The sequence below is a fragment of the Cryptomeria japonica genome, chromosome 9 (genome assembly GCF_030272615.1).
Source record: "Cryptomeria japonica chromosome 9, Sugi_1.0, whole genome shotgun sequence".
Taxonomy (NCBI): Eukaryota; Viridiplantae; Streptophyta; class Pinopsida; order Cupressales; family Cupressaceae; genus Cryptomeria; species Cryptomeria japonica.
In genome coordinates, this window is record NC_081413.1 from 108511069 (window position 1) to 108527102 (window position 16034).

A 16034-nucleotide genomic window follows, 5' to 3' on the forward strand; every position below is an offset into this window, starting at 1 on the left:
GGATCATATCTGTTTTCCACTTTTGATAAGATTTGAAAAGATGATCACTTCACGGGGGAAGAGATTGGAATTGTTTAGGCCAAAAGTAATCAATAGGAATACTAGAGGTTCTTTCAGCTAGTTTAAAGAGACTATGATTGACAGTAACAACTTCACCATTATGGGGAAATTTCAAACACTTATGTATAGGAGAAGCAATAGCCTTCATGGAAGATAGCCAAGGATAGCCAAGCTTCACACGAAATTGTTCGGAAGAAGGAATAATAGCAAAGTTCACATCAAGAGATTTATTATGGACCTCAATAGGCAATGTAATAGAACCAATTGCAGGAGAAGAAAATGCATCAAATAGTTTCACAATCACATCTGTTTTGTCATAGATCACTTGATTCAATTGCAAAGTAAAAAGAAATTCTTCAGTAATAACATTAATCATGCACGAAGGATCAATAAGCACTCCACGGCAAGGTGTATTTTTGACTTTTGCAACTATGTATAAAGGACCATCAGGTGCTCTAATGGTTTCACTAGAATCAAATGTGATGGAAGGTTCTTTAGGGATTTCTTGCTGCTCTACAAAGTTAATCACATTCGGAGTCATAGACACAAGACCATCAGATGAAAGAGAGGAATCATTAGCCTCAATTGCATTAGAGGTATGAGAGGTATGAGAAGGTAATGGATCAGTGAAAATCTGAAGATTTTGGTTAGGAGGAGCTACAGATGTGTTGCCTTTATCATTCACTCCAGAAACAGAAATAGTATTATTATCAATCAAATCCTGAATTTTACCCTTTAAAGAAAAACATTTTTCAGTATCATGACCAGGCTGACGATGAAAATGACAAAAAGCTTTGTGATCAAAATAAGGTGAAGTAATCTTTGCAGGATCAATTTGTCGTACAGGAGGAAGAGTAAGCACATTTTGTCCCAATAACTTATTCATAATATCATGCAATGATTCATTCAAAGGAGTATACTTTCTTTCTTTCCTGAAAAATTTAGAAATAGGAGGCACACCTGATGCTGCATTCACATTGTTGTTGATGATGTTTTCATTGAATTTGATGGAATCTCTGTTCGGTTTAATCTTCCCAAATGGTTGTTGACTGCTATCACCCTTATCACTCGGAGCCATAGGATGTGATTGTTCCATTTGACTCACAGTCAGTTGATAATTGTGAAGAGTGGCACACAACTGTTGGAAAGAAGTAAACTCAGAAAATAGAAGTTTGTCTCGAATATCTTTTTGTAAATTAGAAATAAAGATTCTTTGAATATCATTATCAGGCACTGGAAAAGAAATTTGAGCATACAAATGCTTATATCTACCAATAAAATCAGTCACTTTTTCTTTAACACCTTGTTTACAATGCATTAAATCAATCAAAGTAACTTTAGGACTTATATTGTTTTGAAATTGTTGAATGAAAGCATTTGCAAGTTGTTCGAAAGAATTAATAGAATAAGAAGGCAACGAGCAATACCATTGTAGGGCTTTGTCTCTTAATGTTCTAGTGAACAGTTTTGCAAGCAACCTTTGATCATAAGCAAAATCGGTACATATTGTTTGAAAAGTCTTAACATGTGTTAGAGGATCTCCTTTACCATTATAAAGCTCCAAATGTGGAATTTCAACATGTTTAGGGGGAATAACTCGAACAATATCAAGAGAAAGTGGGCTCGCAACGTCAAATGTGGGCACACTAAACTTAGATTGATTCATAGAGGCAATTTGTTGCTGTAAAGAAGAGACAGTTTGTGCAAGATTGTTAATGGTCGCTTCAGTCGAAGAGTTCATATTAGGTGTGTTAGACTGAGATGGAAGTGTGATGTTATTGAAAGAAGGTAAAGAGTAAGGTGGTGGGACCCTATGATAGTCAACCATAGGGGATGATTGGATAGGAGGAACACTACAAGGAGGAATGGAATGGTTAAATGAATTGCCCCCTTGCGTCATGTTCATTTGTGAAGATGTAATAGGAACATTCATTGAAGGAATGTACGAAGAAGTTGGATTGAATGAAGGAAGAGGATTAATTGAAGAAGAGGGAGGATTGCCCCCATGATTAGTGATCACAGGAGGAATGTCTTGTATAGAGGTAGCCATGATGTTTGATGTAAAGGTAGGTATACTAGCAATAGGAGTAGTCAAAGGAATAGAATGATTGACTTGTGTAGGAGGTTGTGTATAACCTAAAGATTCAGCACAACTCTTCATAGGCATCATATTCGAATCCACAATATGTGCGATACCACGTAAAACATCAATTCCATTCTTATCACTTTGAAGCATGCGTTTTAGACCCTCAATTAAAGGAAGAGCTTGACTATCGGGATACTCATGAGACATCCATTGGTGAAAATTGTCAAATTGGTTATCCAATTGGGAAAGTTGTTCAACGGAAACTTCATGGGGAGCTTCTTCATCATTAGGAGGATTAGAGGAATTACCCATATCTTCGTTAAAAAGGCTACTCAAATTAGGTTCCATCTCCTCGGTAGTTAAACCTCGGAAGGACTTAATTCTACGGCTTTGTCTAACGGGAATAGTGTAAGTAGGGCTTACTGTTGTAAAACTCATGCACTAGAGAGAGAGAAAAGATTTTGATCTTAGAGGTAGCAATTTTTAGTAAAACTAGCCAATCTTCCAGATTTAAGCTGTTAAATACAATCACAACAGTCTCTCGAAATTTCAGAAAAAATGTCCGGGACCGTGGCCCTCAAAGTGCAACACGGTCCTTGCAACTTTTTTCAAAATTTGCAGGGATGAAAGGTATGATGATTTTAGAGTTAATCTGAAAAAATTGAGGGATTTTACGATCTGTAGATAGGCCAAATTAAAGTTGCAATCTCAAAATTGAACCCTATCAAGATTGTCAAAAAATGCAAAATTTGAATTTTTGAAAAAGAGAGGGAAACTGAAATTTTGAATTTTATGATTTTAGAGGGAATGTCAAAAGCAATGCAAATTTTGAAAATTAAAAATTGACTCAATTTCACGCAAAATTCAATTTTGAAAGCGGAAATCAAAGTTGTTGTAATTAAGCACTTAATTTCAAAAGTCATAAATTGCAAGAATTTGAATAAAGCACTGAAATTTCGAATGAATGTAGACACACTTTTCAGATTTATGATAATAAAAACGCAATTTTGACACAAAATTTTAATTTCGACAATTTTTGAATGATTAGGAGCCTTAGACCAAGCAATCACAAGACCAACTTTGACTGTAATTTTGAAGGTGTTATAATTGATAAAATCAGCCAAAATTCTGGATTTTAACAGAAAAACACAGTAAGATGTCGCTCCCGAAATTTCAGAAAAAATGTCGGGGACGATGGCACTCGGAGTGCAACACGGTCCTCGCAACTTTTTTCCAAATTTTCAGGGATGAAGGATGTTGTGATTTTATTGCGGAATCCAAAGTTACAGCTGATTTGGAGATGTTTTGATCAGTGAAATTGTCGGACAAAGGTTGAATCAAGAAGGTTTCAAAAATTAGGGTTTTGACTTTTAACCACTTAATTTTCAAAATTAAAGTATAGACATGAATTGATAATTTGTAATAGAAAAGCAGATCTGAAGCAAGCATTAACAATTAAACATTTCGCAAGTTCAATGTTCAAAAAGAAAATTTAAGGTTTTTATGCAATCACCTCTAAAATTTTGCAAAAGATCAAACATGGAAATGTAATCAACTTTTCAGATCTAAGCATGAAAAATCAGAAAGGATGTTCACGTCGGGTTCACCAAAATGTAAAGCGGAAAATCGCGGTCGAACCCTAGTTGTTCTCCCCTCTTCTGACTCCGAGGAGAGAGAAGGGAGGTTCGCTAGGATTCGATGGGTTTTCACTTAGGGGGAAGACTTTACATTCAAAAGAGGGGTTGAAACTCATAAGATTCAATCCTACACAATGTAAGATTGGATGCTAAATGAATTTCAAGGGTTAGGAAAGCAAGGCTACCCTCTTTTGTAAAGAATGTGCATAGAAGAATTAAGCTAAGCATGCATAGAAAGTGACAAAGACTCGCTTATAAACTGAGTTTAGGTTATAGGATGAAGCTGCGGACCTGGAATTAGTAGTAGAATGTCGATACGGTGCTGTCCTGCAAATTTGAGCAAAAGTTGTCGGGACGATGGCGCCCGGCGCCACGGTCCTCCGAAAAATCCATCAAACGAAGGGCGATCGGTTCGTCTCTGCACAAGGATTCCAGATCTTCAATTTCAGTCGCGTACCTGCAACCTACACACAGAAAAGCAAAGACGATGGGGGGTTAGGGATTAGGGGTTTGCCTTTAGGTCAAACCCCAGTTTTGGAATTAACCAAGAAATGAGCAAGTGCTGTAAATGTAAATGACTGTAATGTAAAACAAGTACTAATACCTTGTTCTAAGGATGTTGGTATCCTTATGTGCGAAGGTTTAGATGTTGTATGTTGTAGTATGTAGTATGTTGTATGTAGCATGTAGTAAGTGATCTCCTCTTCAATGGTTGAATCCTTGTGTTGAATGCAACACTTAGCCTTGAATGGAGACTTAGAAGGAATGCTTGAATGCTTGAATGCTTGAATGCTTAGATGTTTGAATCTTGCTTTCTGCCTTTTTTCCATCTACCCAAATGAGAGAGGAAAATGTAGTTTATATACTTGTCAATTAGGGCTGATAGACTGATTTTCCCGACCTTAGGCCGACCAGGGAAGTATATTCCCAAATTGCAATCAAAAAGACCCGATATCACTTAGGAGACTGGGCCCAAAATAGGACCCAGGGACCAGGGCGCTGGGCGCCATGGTCCTGGAGGACTAGGGCGCTGGGCGCTCTGGTCCTGAGGGACCAGGGCGCTGGGCGCTCTGGCTCCCACCTCCGGGACAGCGGGGTGCAAAAAGGTTCAGGCCAATGGTGCTTGAAAAATGCAGTTTTTGGTGTCGTGAGCAAGTTTTGGGGTCTCCATTCAGGTTGCGTGTTGCGTCGCCATCGTGAAGACCGAAATGCAGTCGAAATTGCAAGTGTCACAATTTTAGGACGCTACAGTATCCAAGGGAAGTGATACATGATTCTTGCTAGACCAAAAGAGAGAAGAGATACCTACCAAGTAAATGTGCAGAAGGTGAAGAGGAGCCAAAACGGATCTGCATTATCATTGAGTGTTGTTACCAGATCATTGTAATTCCTATTGATCTTTAACCACTTCAACAGTTGTGAAATCCCTTAACAGGGTAACCTTAACCAGCTTGATACAAATCCTTTAATAGGGTAACTCAAAGTTATTGAGTTCTGGGAAGCTATAGAGCTCTAGAGATCCTTTAGCTATTAAGTTCTTGAAATCCTCTAACAAGGTAACCCTAACTGGGTTTAACCCTTAACCGGGTATTATAGCCATCCCTTAACTGGGTGATCCCTAACAGGATCAGTTCCTAGCAGAACCTATTGTAATGTCTTTAACCAGACAAGGCTCCTAACAAAGCAGACTTCTAAAGAGTTCAAAAAGCAGCTTGTGGGTATTCATCCCCACCGTGGTTTTTCCTAGTTGGGTTTCCACATGAAAAATATGTGTGTCATGTGTGATGCTTTTATCTTGTGATGCTTTGTTATTACCTATTAAGCATATGATGGTTTTGCATTTTATGCCTATCTTTAAAACAAAGTGAACTAACTATTGTGAAGATCTGATAATAGTTTACCTGTTCATGCATGAGGGTGTAATGATACTATAGTATTGAGCTAAGAGGAAAGCTAAGTGAGTAACTGATTTATGATTGTTTTAGTTGTTTTGGGTCTTACTGGTTGCACTCTATTTCAACCAGTGTCACTGCTTGCCAGTCATTTGGAGTATTTGTTGTCAAACTAGTTTTGGACTATATTTTGTCTGTACTGATTCAACCCCCCCCCTCTCAGTACCAGTTTGGTACTATTCGTTCATCATTGAGTTATCAAGTTCTTCTATGGTTCTGCCATACCTTGATACATCTTACTCTTTATTTGATAGAAATATGATATTTCCAGATGCTTGATTCATAACTATTTTTACTTCTTGTGGTGTTACTTCTTTGTCTTTGTCATCCCCTTTCTTTTTTTGTCTTGTATATGCCTCTTTTCTCTAGATTCTGAGTTCTTCTTGTCTTCTTTCTAACTCCATCTTTTATTTTGTAATAGACAAGTCTTCCTTTGTGATAGCTTCTTGCTCTTCATTTTTTTCTTCACTTGATATACTAGATGAGACATCTAGATCCCATTCATATTCATTTGAATCTGTCTCTGAACCATTGTCTAGGAGTATACCACTATACCACATAGGAATAATGTATGGTGCAAAAAGTTCCCTAATTTCTCCCATCTCAATTTTCACTGCTTCTGGAATATCTTGTTCAGATTTTGCATTTGCTCGTATTCCTTGAACCCGTTGACAAGATTCTTCTTTTCTTTTGATTGCAATCTCCTCTTCTTGTTTCTCATGTTCTTCTTGTTTCTGTTTATTGGCTACTATTTATGCTGCTTGATGTAGCTTTTCTTGCCATTTTTCTTCTTTAGAGACTGATTTCTTTCTCCACTTTGGTTGTTGATGATTATGTTGCTTTTGATTTGATTTTAGATATCCAAGTCCTAATTTATCTTCTTTATATTGTGAGTGAGGACAAATAGGTTCTGAAATACCTTGATATTTCTTACCAATTGGTCCTTTTCCTTCATATCCCATTTTTTGCAACTATTGCTATAGTTTTATTTTCATCTTTTTACAACCAACCAAGAATGTCCTTATATTCGGTTTCTTCTTCAAGTGTTACATCTCTAACAAATGCTCCATTAAACATGTCTTTTGATTTCTCTAAGGTCTTTGATTGGATATTTGTAGGCTTTCCATATGACTTAGGTGAAAGTGGAAAATTATGCAAAGAATATTTTCCCATTTCTTCATCATTCAATTTGAGCTTTTTCTCAAAGGTTTCCCATAACTTTCCTTGAATCTCTTTGGTAGGATATATTGATTCTCTATTATGTGGAACTTTTGCATCTTGTGTTGGCCTCAGATTATTGCAATTTTGGCTAGAGTCTGCAATTATAGTGACCTCTTGTCCTTCATGAGGAAATTTTACATATTGATGATATGTAGAAGGAACTAGTTGCATGGTGTGAATCCATGGCCTTCCTAGAAGAATGTTGTAAGAGAGGTTCAAATCTAAAACCTGAAATAATGTATTATTTTCCACAGGTCCTATTTTGATTGGTAACACCCTAGTTCCTTTAGAAGAACACTTTGCTTCATCATAAGCCTTAATAGTTATTTTCTTCTTTGGATCTACTGCATTTTTTGAATATCCCACAGCTTTTATTAAACTTAATGCACAAATGTTTAAGCCTGCTCCACCATCTATGAGTACGCATTTGACACAAGTTTTATTATTGGTGACTTCAACATGTAAAGGAGCATTGTGAGGATGTTGCAAGGATGCATCATCATTTTCAGAAAATGATAAGCAATGAGGGGCTATAAGGTGTCCCACCATGTTTTGGAATTGATCCACATCCAACTCTTTTCAAACTATTTTTTCTGCTAAAGCTTTTTCCAAAATTTCTTTATGCATAGGTGAAACTTTTTGAAGTTCCAAAATTGATATTTGAGTGGGTATTCTTTGTAATTTCTCTACTAAATTGTATTGTTGTGAAGTGGATGTTGAGTCTTTTGTTATACCCAAAAAGGTGACCTTCACTTTGCTTCTCGTAATGACATTGATTGGCTCTGAAGGTGGATTATCTTTAACAATGATGACATTTACCATATAATCATATATATAAGTGTAGTTCACTTTGGCTTTTCCTTTGTCATCTTTTAATTGGGATTATTCACCTTTCTCATAATTTGAAAGTGGAGTTTTGAAAGTTAGGTGTGATTCGTTTGTCTTATGGCTATCCATTGTGATAGTTCCATTGTCGATTAGATCTTGGATAAGGTGTTTCAATCTCTGACAATCATTTTTTTGGTGTCCTTTATTTCGATGGTAATTACAAAAATGATTGTCATTCCACCAATTAGGGTTGACTTGTGGTTCATAACTTCTTGCTTCTGGTAAAACAATCAGTTTGTTTGCAAGAAGAGTTTTTAAAGTTGATTCCAATTGTTCTCCAATGTTTGTGAGTTTCCCGTGAGGATTGGAGAAGAAAGACTTGGTTTTATTTCTTTCTTGATTGTTAATGTTTGGGATTTGACTTGATAGATTAAAAATTGGTTGTTGTTTGGTAGCACTATTGTCGTCATTTCCTTCGTTGATGACATTGCTATTCTTTGACCAGAACTTGGGTTTGTCATTGTTTCTATTGTTGTTGTTGTAAGAATTATTGTAAAGTTTTAGCTCTCCTTTCTTTACCATCTCATTTTCTATTTTCAGACCATTCTCAATCATCTTGGTGAAGGAGGGAGGACATTGCATTTTTTTTCGATAATCATTTCACTGATAAGATTATCAATGAATATGTCCATCTTTTCTTGATCACGTACATCTCTTGGATACCTATTAAACATCCATTTCCATCGCTGCAAGAAGATCATAAAAGATTCACCATTCTTTTGTTTAACATTGCATAAATCCAGCATTGTTATCTCATTCCTTACATTGTAAGAGTATTGTAAAATAAATCTATTCACGAGTTATTCAAAAGATTTGATTCCGGATGGTAATCTTGAAAACCATTCCATTGATTGTCTATTTAAAATCCTAGGGAAAAGATGGATCAGGTAAGTTTCATTATGTGCAAATTCCATATTCATAGTACAAAACTCCCTAATGTGATCCTGAGGATCAAATTTTCCATCGTATTTGTCATATTTAGGGATCTTGCAATGCTATGGAAATGGTACCATATTCAATTTTTTATTGAAATGATATGGGTAGATATCTTTCAATGAATAATTCTTGGAGCTTGTTCCATTTTGCATATCTTGTATCTATTGTTGTAGAGTTTTCATTTGTTGAGTAAGGTTTAACAATAGATTATACATATAATTTCTCCTTATTTCTTTGTAAGTTCTTTTATCACCACGCTCTCTTCTTGTGTCATCGTGTTCTTTTCTTGTCTCTTCATGACTTTGTTTGTTTGCATCTTCTTTATTTGGATCATTTGTGTTTTGGGTGTTACTTGCCTCCGTATCTTGTTTCAAGCTTTGTATGTTAAAGTCTTGTGGCAATTTAGCTCTTGATTTTGCCAACATCAAAATATATTTCTCTTTTTGTTTTGCCAATAATTTTTCCATTAGTCTATCAAATTTGAAATCTTTCTCAAGGTCTCTAATGGCATTATTGACCACTTCTTCGTCAACACCGGTATACCCAAAAGTTTGGAATATCGGATTATCTTCTTCCTCCATTTTTTTTTGTTGTTTTCTAAGTTGTTCCTATTGAGCTCTAGTCCAAACTGGCATGTGATTGTTTAAAAAAAAATTAAGTTTCCAAAGGACAACTCAATAAGTGATTATTGGTTTAGGAAGATATGCTTTGTTGATTTTACCATTATTGTTTGTTCGTTGTGATAAACCATCTCTTTGTTGAAAACCACGTCCTTGCAAAATTTCTCCGTCAAACTCTATCTCGCAACCACGTAAATAGTGATGAAAATGGTGTAGGAATGTCCTATGTTTTAATAAGATCTTACAATTGATATACAAGAATATTATTCTTTTCTGAGTAGATTTATAACTGGGTTTTCTTTTCTTAAGGCGATACTTAAAAGTCATATAAGCATTTGATAGTTTACAAGTTTTTTTGATTCCAAAGTTGGTACAATTCTGATTTTGATATGAACTAGGTTCAAAAATAGGAAAGATATATCCAAGATAATGAACACAAGATGAATTGATCAAGCTTTGTGATACAGGATTTGATATATCCTAATGAGAAACTTGACAATGATGTTGATTTTTGCACTTAAAATGTTTGAATCAATAGCTTGTTGAATGTTTATGCTTATGGAAACCTTTCAGAAATCGCCTATTGGATTAGTGACCTAGATATTGAACTAGTTTGAAAATGTGTAATAGTTTAGAGACAAATCTACTCAAGAAGTGTTTTGATACTAATGTTGAAATTTTGGTTCGATATGATTTTTAGATGTGAAAAAGCCTTTGTGCTAACTCTTGTGGCAAAGAGTGTTAACTTATGGGATAAAAGCACTATTTTGTTGCTTGAAAGCACTATTCTGATTATGTTTCAAGGATTTTTCTCAAATCCTTCAGCAAGTTGTTGGATTTTCGCTCATTTTTAGATGATGATTTTCTTCAATTTTTGACAATTTTTAACATGTCATAGACATAGAAGACACAATGTTTTTGAAAAACAAAATGCATGAGAAAGTACAAATCCTATGGCAGGCTGAGACAATAATTGTTGAATTTCACATGGCGTTTCTCTTGAGGCTACGCTATTCAAAGTGGATATTTATATGCTTGACCCCACTAGCTCCACCCTCAACACTCACTTCTCCGAGGCAGCCAAGCACCAGTTTACATAAAAACTCCCCATGGCAAACTTTATATCTTTACTAGGAACCATATGTGTGTGAGCCTCTTCAGAGGTCTGACCTCTCGTGCCAACAATTAGAAGGATTTTGGCAACTAGTACAAGTGGTTTTTAGTAAAGGCTTTCAGTCATGTGGCCATACATGCAACACTTTCAGCTCTGTAAATATAGAAGGTTCCAAGCCTATAGAGGTTACGCTCCATAGGGTTTATGGGGAAACATAGTGTCGGTATGAACTTATCAGCACATGTTGCTTGTGACTTTTGTCACAAACATGATTTATTTAGAGTGGATTGGAAGGACTCGATATTAGCCCGTTTCCACTTTGGGTCATTCCCCTCTCACTCGCCCCCTCAAGGCAGCTCGAGAAGGCTGGCCCTCTAAAGGTTATACATATACGAAAGTAGGTCTGATTTTCTGATCACCGTATGATGGTGAAAGCATACTTACCTACTACTTCAACAAGCATGGAAAAAACAAGTTCATTTTAGCCTTCTAAAATCTATGTGCAACTATTTTAAAGAAGTCACTCAAACTGAAAGTTGCATGTTGTTAATTTATCCCCATTAGTTCAGCTAAATGAGCATGACAAGATGTATTACTTTCCAAAATAGAACTCTTAATTAACTAGGTGAGGAAATGTATGAAATTTGCTTTAAAAATAATCTTGCACATGCATGTCAATAGTTTGAAAAATAATTTAAGTTCTTGGACATTTGGACCTGCAAGAAAATTTTGTCAGTTTCAAATAAAAGCGCTAACCTAAAGAACAAAAGCACTAACCTGAAATAGAAAAATGCTGCTCTACGGATTAAGAAGCAATAATTCTTTGACAAAAGTGTTAACCAAACTAGCAAATGCGCTAACCTGAAGGACAAAAATGCTATTCTGGAGATTAAATGCGTTGATTTACAAACAAAAGTGCTAACCTAAATGACAAATGCCCTAACCTGTAGGACAAAAGTGCTAACCTAACAAATAAAGGTGCTGTCAAAACTCACACAGGCGTGAATCTGTATTACAAATATGTTAAATATTCTTTTTGTGAGAAACAGACAAGATATTAGAAAGAATATGCGAGGCTTTGAGCCCCACGGTTGGTGCCAAAATGTGTCAACTTGAATTTCATCATCAGAATACTACCTGCAACATATTCGTTTTACAAAATACAAAGGAAATGTTATAAGAAATCCAAACTCAACCAATGAAACTACATGAAATTGATATAAAATAAAAACACTATTATTACCTTCATGATTTGTGTCTCATTGTGTCCTAACTCTACTATTCCTGGTTGTAGATGGTTTTCTCTCAAACAAGCACTGATAGCTTCCAAGATGACATATGAAGAATGGACTGATAACTAATAGTTAACTGATACTATGATATGCAATGCTAAATGACTATGCTAAATGATTATGCTATTTTCTTCAAGATTAAAACTCATAGATGCATAAGTTTTCACAAATGATTAGCTTGAAAACTCACTTGAAGACTAACTCTTTCTCAACTCAAACTCTTGATTTTATAGACTTTGAGAGGATAAGTTTTCACAGATGATTGGCCTAGATCAACAATCATAGACTAGGTTGCTAACTGAGGGAATATAGGGATGGTTGGAGAAGATTTAGGCATGAGAGGACAAGTGGACTCAAGTCCTTCCTAAGATGTAGGGGTGTTGCAGAGAATATAGAAGAAAATTTAAGAAATATGTGTACATACAAAATATTTCATTAAATTTGGAGGTTGAAGATAAATGATGAATTAATATTTAATAAATAATAATATCTTTAGCCACATGATTGATGAGTTGGCAAATGAAAGATGAAGTGGAGATGGAGGTGAGTTGGATAAGGGATTAAATAATTTAAATTTTTTTTAATATTTGAGACTATAGGATAGAAGAATAATCATTAAATATTAGATATTTAAATGATTGAAGGAAATAATTAAATATTTAGATATTCAATTAATTGATCACAAGAATAATTAAATATTAGATATTTAATTAATTAGAGGAATAGAATAGATGAATTAATTAATAAAATATTTCAATTAAATTAATTTTTTTTTTTTTTTTTTAATAAAAGTGGTAAACCACTAAATTTTATTAATATTATTAATATTTCAATTAAATTAATTAATAGAGAGACATGAAATGAATTAAATAAATTAATCTTTTTAAATTAACTATTTAATAGAAGAATAAACATTAAAGAAATATTAAATATTTACTTAATCGCTCATAGCCATTTTTATGTGTATATAAGTGGTGATCTAAGTAGTTGCACTTACGTAAGTCTTTGGGCTTACAAGGTTATCTAAATATTGAGGATCTTTGTATCTTTGTCAAGAAGTTCAATTTAGTGGTTAAGTTTATTTAATTGTAAGAAATATCACCAAGTGAAGGTGATAGGGAGAATGAGTGAGAAGTTGCCAATAGCCTAAAACTTGCTAAAATCAACCAATTGGTTAGTTTTTGTGTTCAATGTGTGTTTGCTATATCAATTTTGAGTGTTAACTATTCATCACTTTACTTCTCTTCTTAGACAATCAACCTATCATTTTTAGTTCACTTCCTTTACTCAAGCATTCTCCACCTTGCTCAAATAGGTGCTTTTCCCAATCTTTGACTTCTACTCACTTTGCATATGGATTTACCATTCCTTGGGAGTTTTAAAACTTTCAAACATTTTTTGAGGAAGAATTGCAAGTTTTACCATTTTGTCTTGATTTTAAACCCCTTGTTTGGAGTTAGCTTGTCAATGTTGCTCACATCCCCATACTAGGTCCAAACCTCCAAAGGTCTAAAATAGAGTTCTAAGGGCTTCACAAGGTTTCCAAAGTTGTTTTGCATTGATTTCTAATGGTTTTGCAAGATTCATAATCCTTCCTTCAATCAGGTTCTTAGTTTTCTTCAAAACAGGACTACAAGGAAGGAGCCCTTTTTAGCCCTTCTGAAACACTATTTTTCTCATTACTCACTCCCATCTTGGAATCTCTGAAAAAGGTGAATATTTTTTAGTACCCTTTTGGCCAAATCCATGAATTGGTGCTAAGAGAGGTCTTGGGAAGGTCAATTTATGACTGTCCTATTTTGTAGCCTCAAAACAAGGATTTTTGTGAGGCTTTGGTAACTTAGAGTTAGGTAAATCACTCCATGGCCTTGTACCTTGTCTCCTTGCTCAACACACACCTTTGCAAGAACATTTTAACCTATTCTTCAACCCTTCCCTACAAGAATAATGCCAAATAGATGGCATACAAACTGAAAAATCCAAAATTATGACTATCAAAACCCTTGTGACAGCAGTACACTATGATTTTCAGAATTTTAAGTGCTTGGAACTTCACACAACTTTCAACCTTGCTTCCTAGTCATCAAAACACATTGTCAATACTGAGAAAAAACACTTATATCAGTCCCATTGAACATTAATTCAACCACAATGTGTCTTTGCCTCAAAACCATTAAAAAACCCAAAATAGGGTACTCGCTGCCATGAACAAGAAATTGTTTTCTTAAAGAACTTTGCCACTATTTTGGAACACCAAACATCTTCAAACCATCACAAGGAAGTTTCCATGCATCCTATATTTGTTTGGCATCACCCAAAATGTGTTTTGAGTCCAAACCATGAGCTTTAAGAGCATACTAGCCAAGTTAGGAAAACTTGCCTAGTAAAAGCTTTCAACTACTTTCCAAACAACACCCCTAGAAAAAGTAGAACATATATACACTATACATATATAAATCAACTTGACTAAGTCCATTTTGAGAGCTCAGACCTAGAACTAGTCAAGTGAATGCATTGTTTTATCCCAAAACCCTTGACAGGACAACAGATTCACAAAACTGAAAGGATTGTTTACAAACAACTTCCAAATATCAAATTGTCAAACCAATTACATGGAGAGAATGAAATATGAAAGAAGATCTCTTTTCAAAAATAACAGTACGGAAATGGCAAGATTTTGTATGGACTACTATTGCCAAGGAGGAAAAGCCATGATAAAAACCATAAAAGTTGCTCTTTCAATTGGATTTATTTTGAAAGTACAAAAGCCAACCATTTCAAAGAAGAGGAAGGAATTTAAATAGTATTTAGAAGTAGTTAATAAGTCTTGTATGGACACATAGCAATTTTGTCTTGTTTTTACAAGAAAATGTCCAAAATGACAATTTTGCACAAGCAAACATGACAACTTTTGTTGCTCCAAGTAGCAAAGTGAGAAACCAAACATATGCAGCCTTCCTAAAACATTTAGACATGATAAAAAACACTTCCTAAACATGATCCAACACTTTCCAAATCATAACTAGGCTTATAAGTCAAATTTCCATTTTTTAGCCTTATTGGGCCTAGGAGCACAAAACTGACAACTCAAAAGTTACAAGGAAAAAATTGATCTCTTAAACACAAAATGAGATCAAAAACTCATAAAAACTTAAGACAACATTAGAAACCTATGACAATAGTTAATCAAGAAAAAACTCAAAAAATGGAGAGCATGAGCAAGACTAGGTGCTCCTGCGCCATACTCCCCCAAAGACAAAGAAGTCAATGAATGCTTGAGGTAGAAAAGAAGAAGAAATTCCATCTTTAGAAAACTTAGACTCAGGTATCCAAGTAGCTTCTGAAAGTGGTTTGTCTTTCCACTTGATGAGATTTTTCATATACACTTGATGGCGAGTCTTCTTGTAAACTCTGGAGTCCAACACCTATTCAGCTTGAGGGATGGATAGAGGAGGTAAAGGCAAGTCTAAAAGTGATTGGTACACATCTAAAAATCATTCATTCTCTTGAGGAAGTGGACCCTTGAATGCTACTAAATCTGAAACATTAAAAATAGGAGACAAAGAAAGACTAGTAGGTAAATAAAGTTTGTAAGCATTAGAACCATACTTAGCCAATATTTTGCAAGGACCTATCCTCCTCATTTGGAGTTTTCTAGCAACTCCTTTTTGCAATCTAGACTTGTTCAAATGAACCATGACATAATCACCAACTAAAAACTGAATGTCCCTCTTTGTTGCATCCACTTTTTCCTTAACCTTTTGAGTGGCTTCTTGTAGAGACTTCCTTACTTGGTCATGAACTTCTTTCATGGAATGTGCCATGTCATCTATTGTTCCACTCTTCTGCTGAAAATCACCAAGATCTCTCAACTCTATAACACCCCTTGGGTGCATACCATAAACCACCTGAAAAGGACTCTTGCCAGTTGACCTATTCACACTATCATTGTAAGGAAATTCTACCTATGGAAGGAGCTGATCCCAACTCTGTCCATACTCCTTTGTCAAGCACCTTAAAAGATTTCCAAGAGTCCTATTTACCACCTTAGTTTTACCATCAGTCTAAGGATGATAAGCTAAACCAAATGGAAGATTATTACCCAATCTCTTCCACAATGTTTTCCAGAAATGACCAAGAAATTTGGCATCCCTATCTAAAACAATGCTTGTAGGTAAGCCATGGATTCTAACTACCTCCTTAAAGAAAATTTAAGCAATATGGCTTG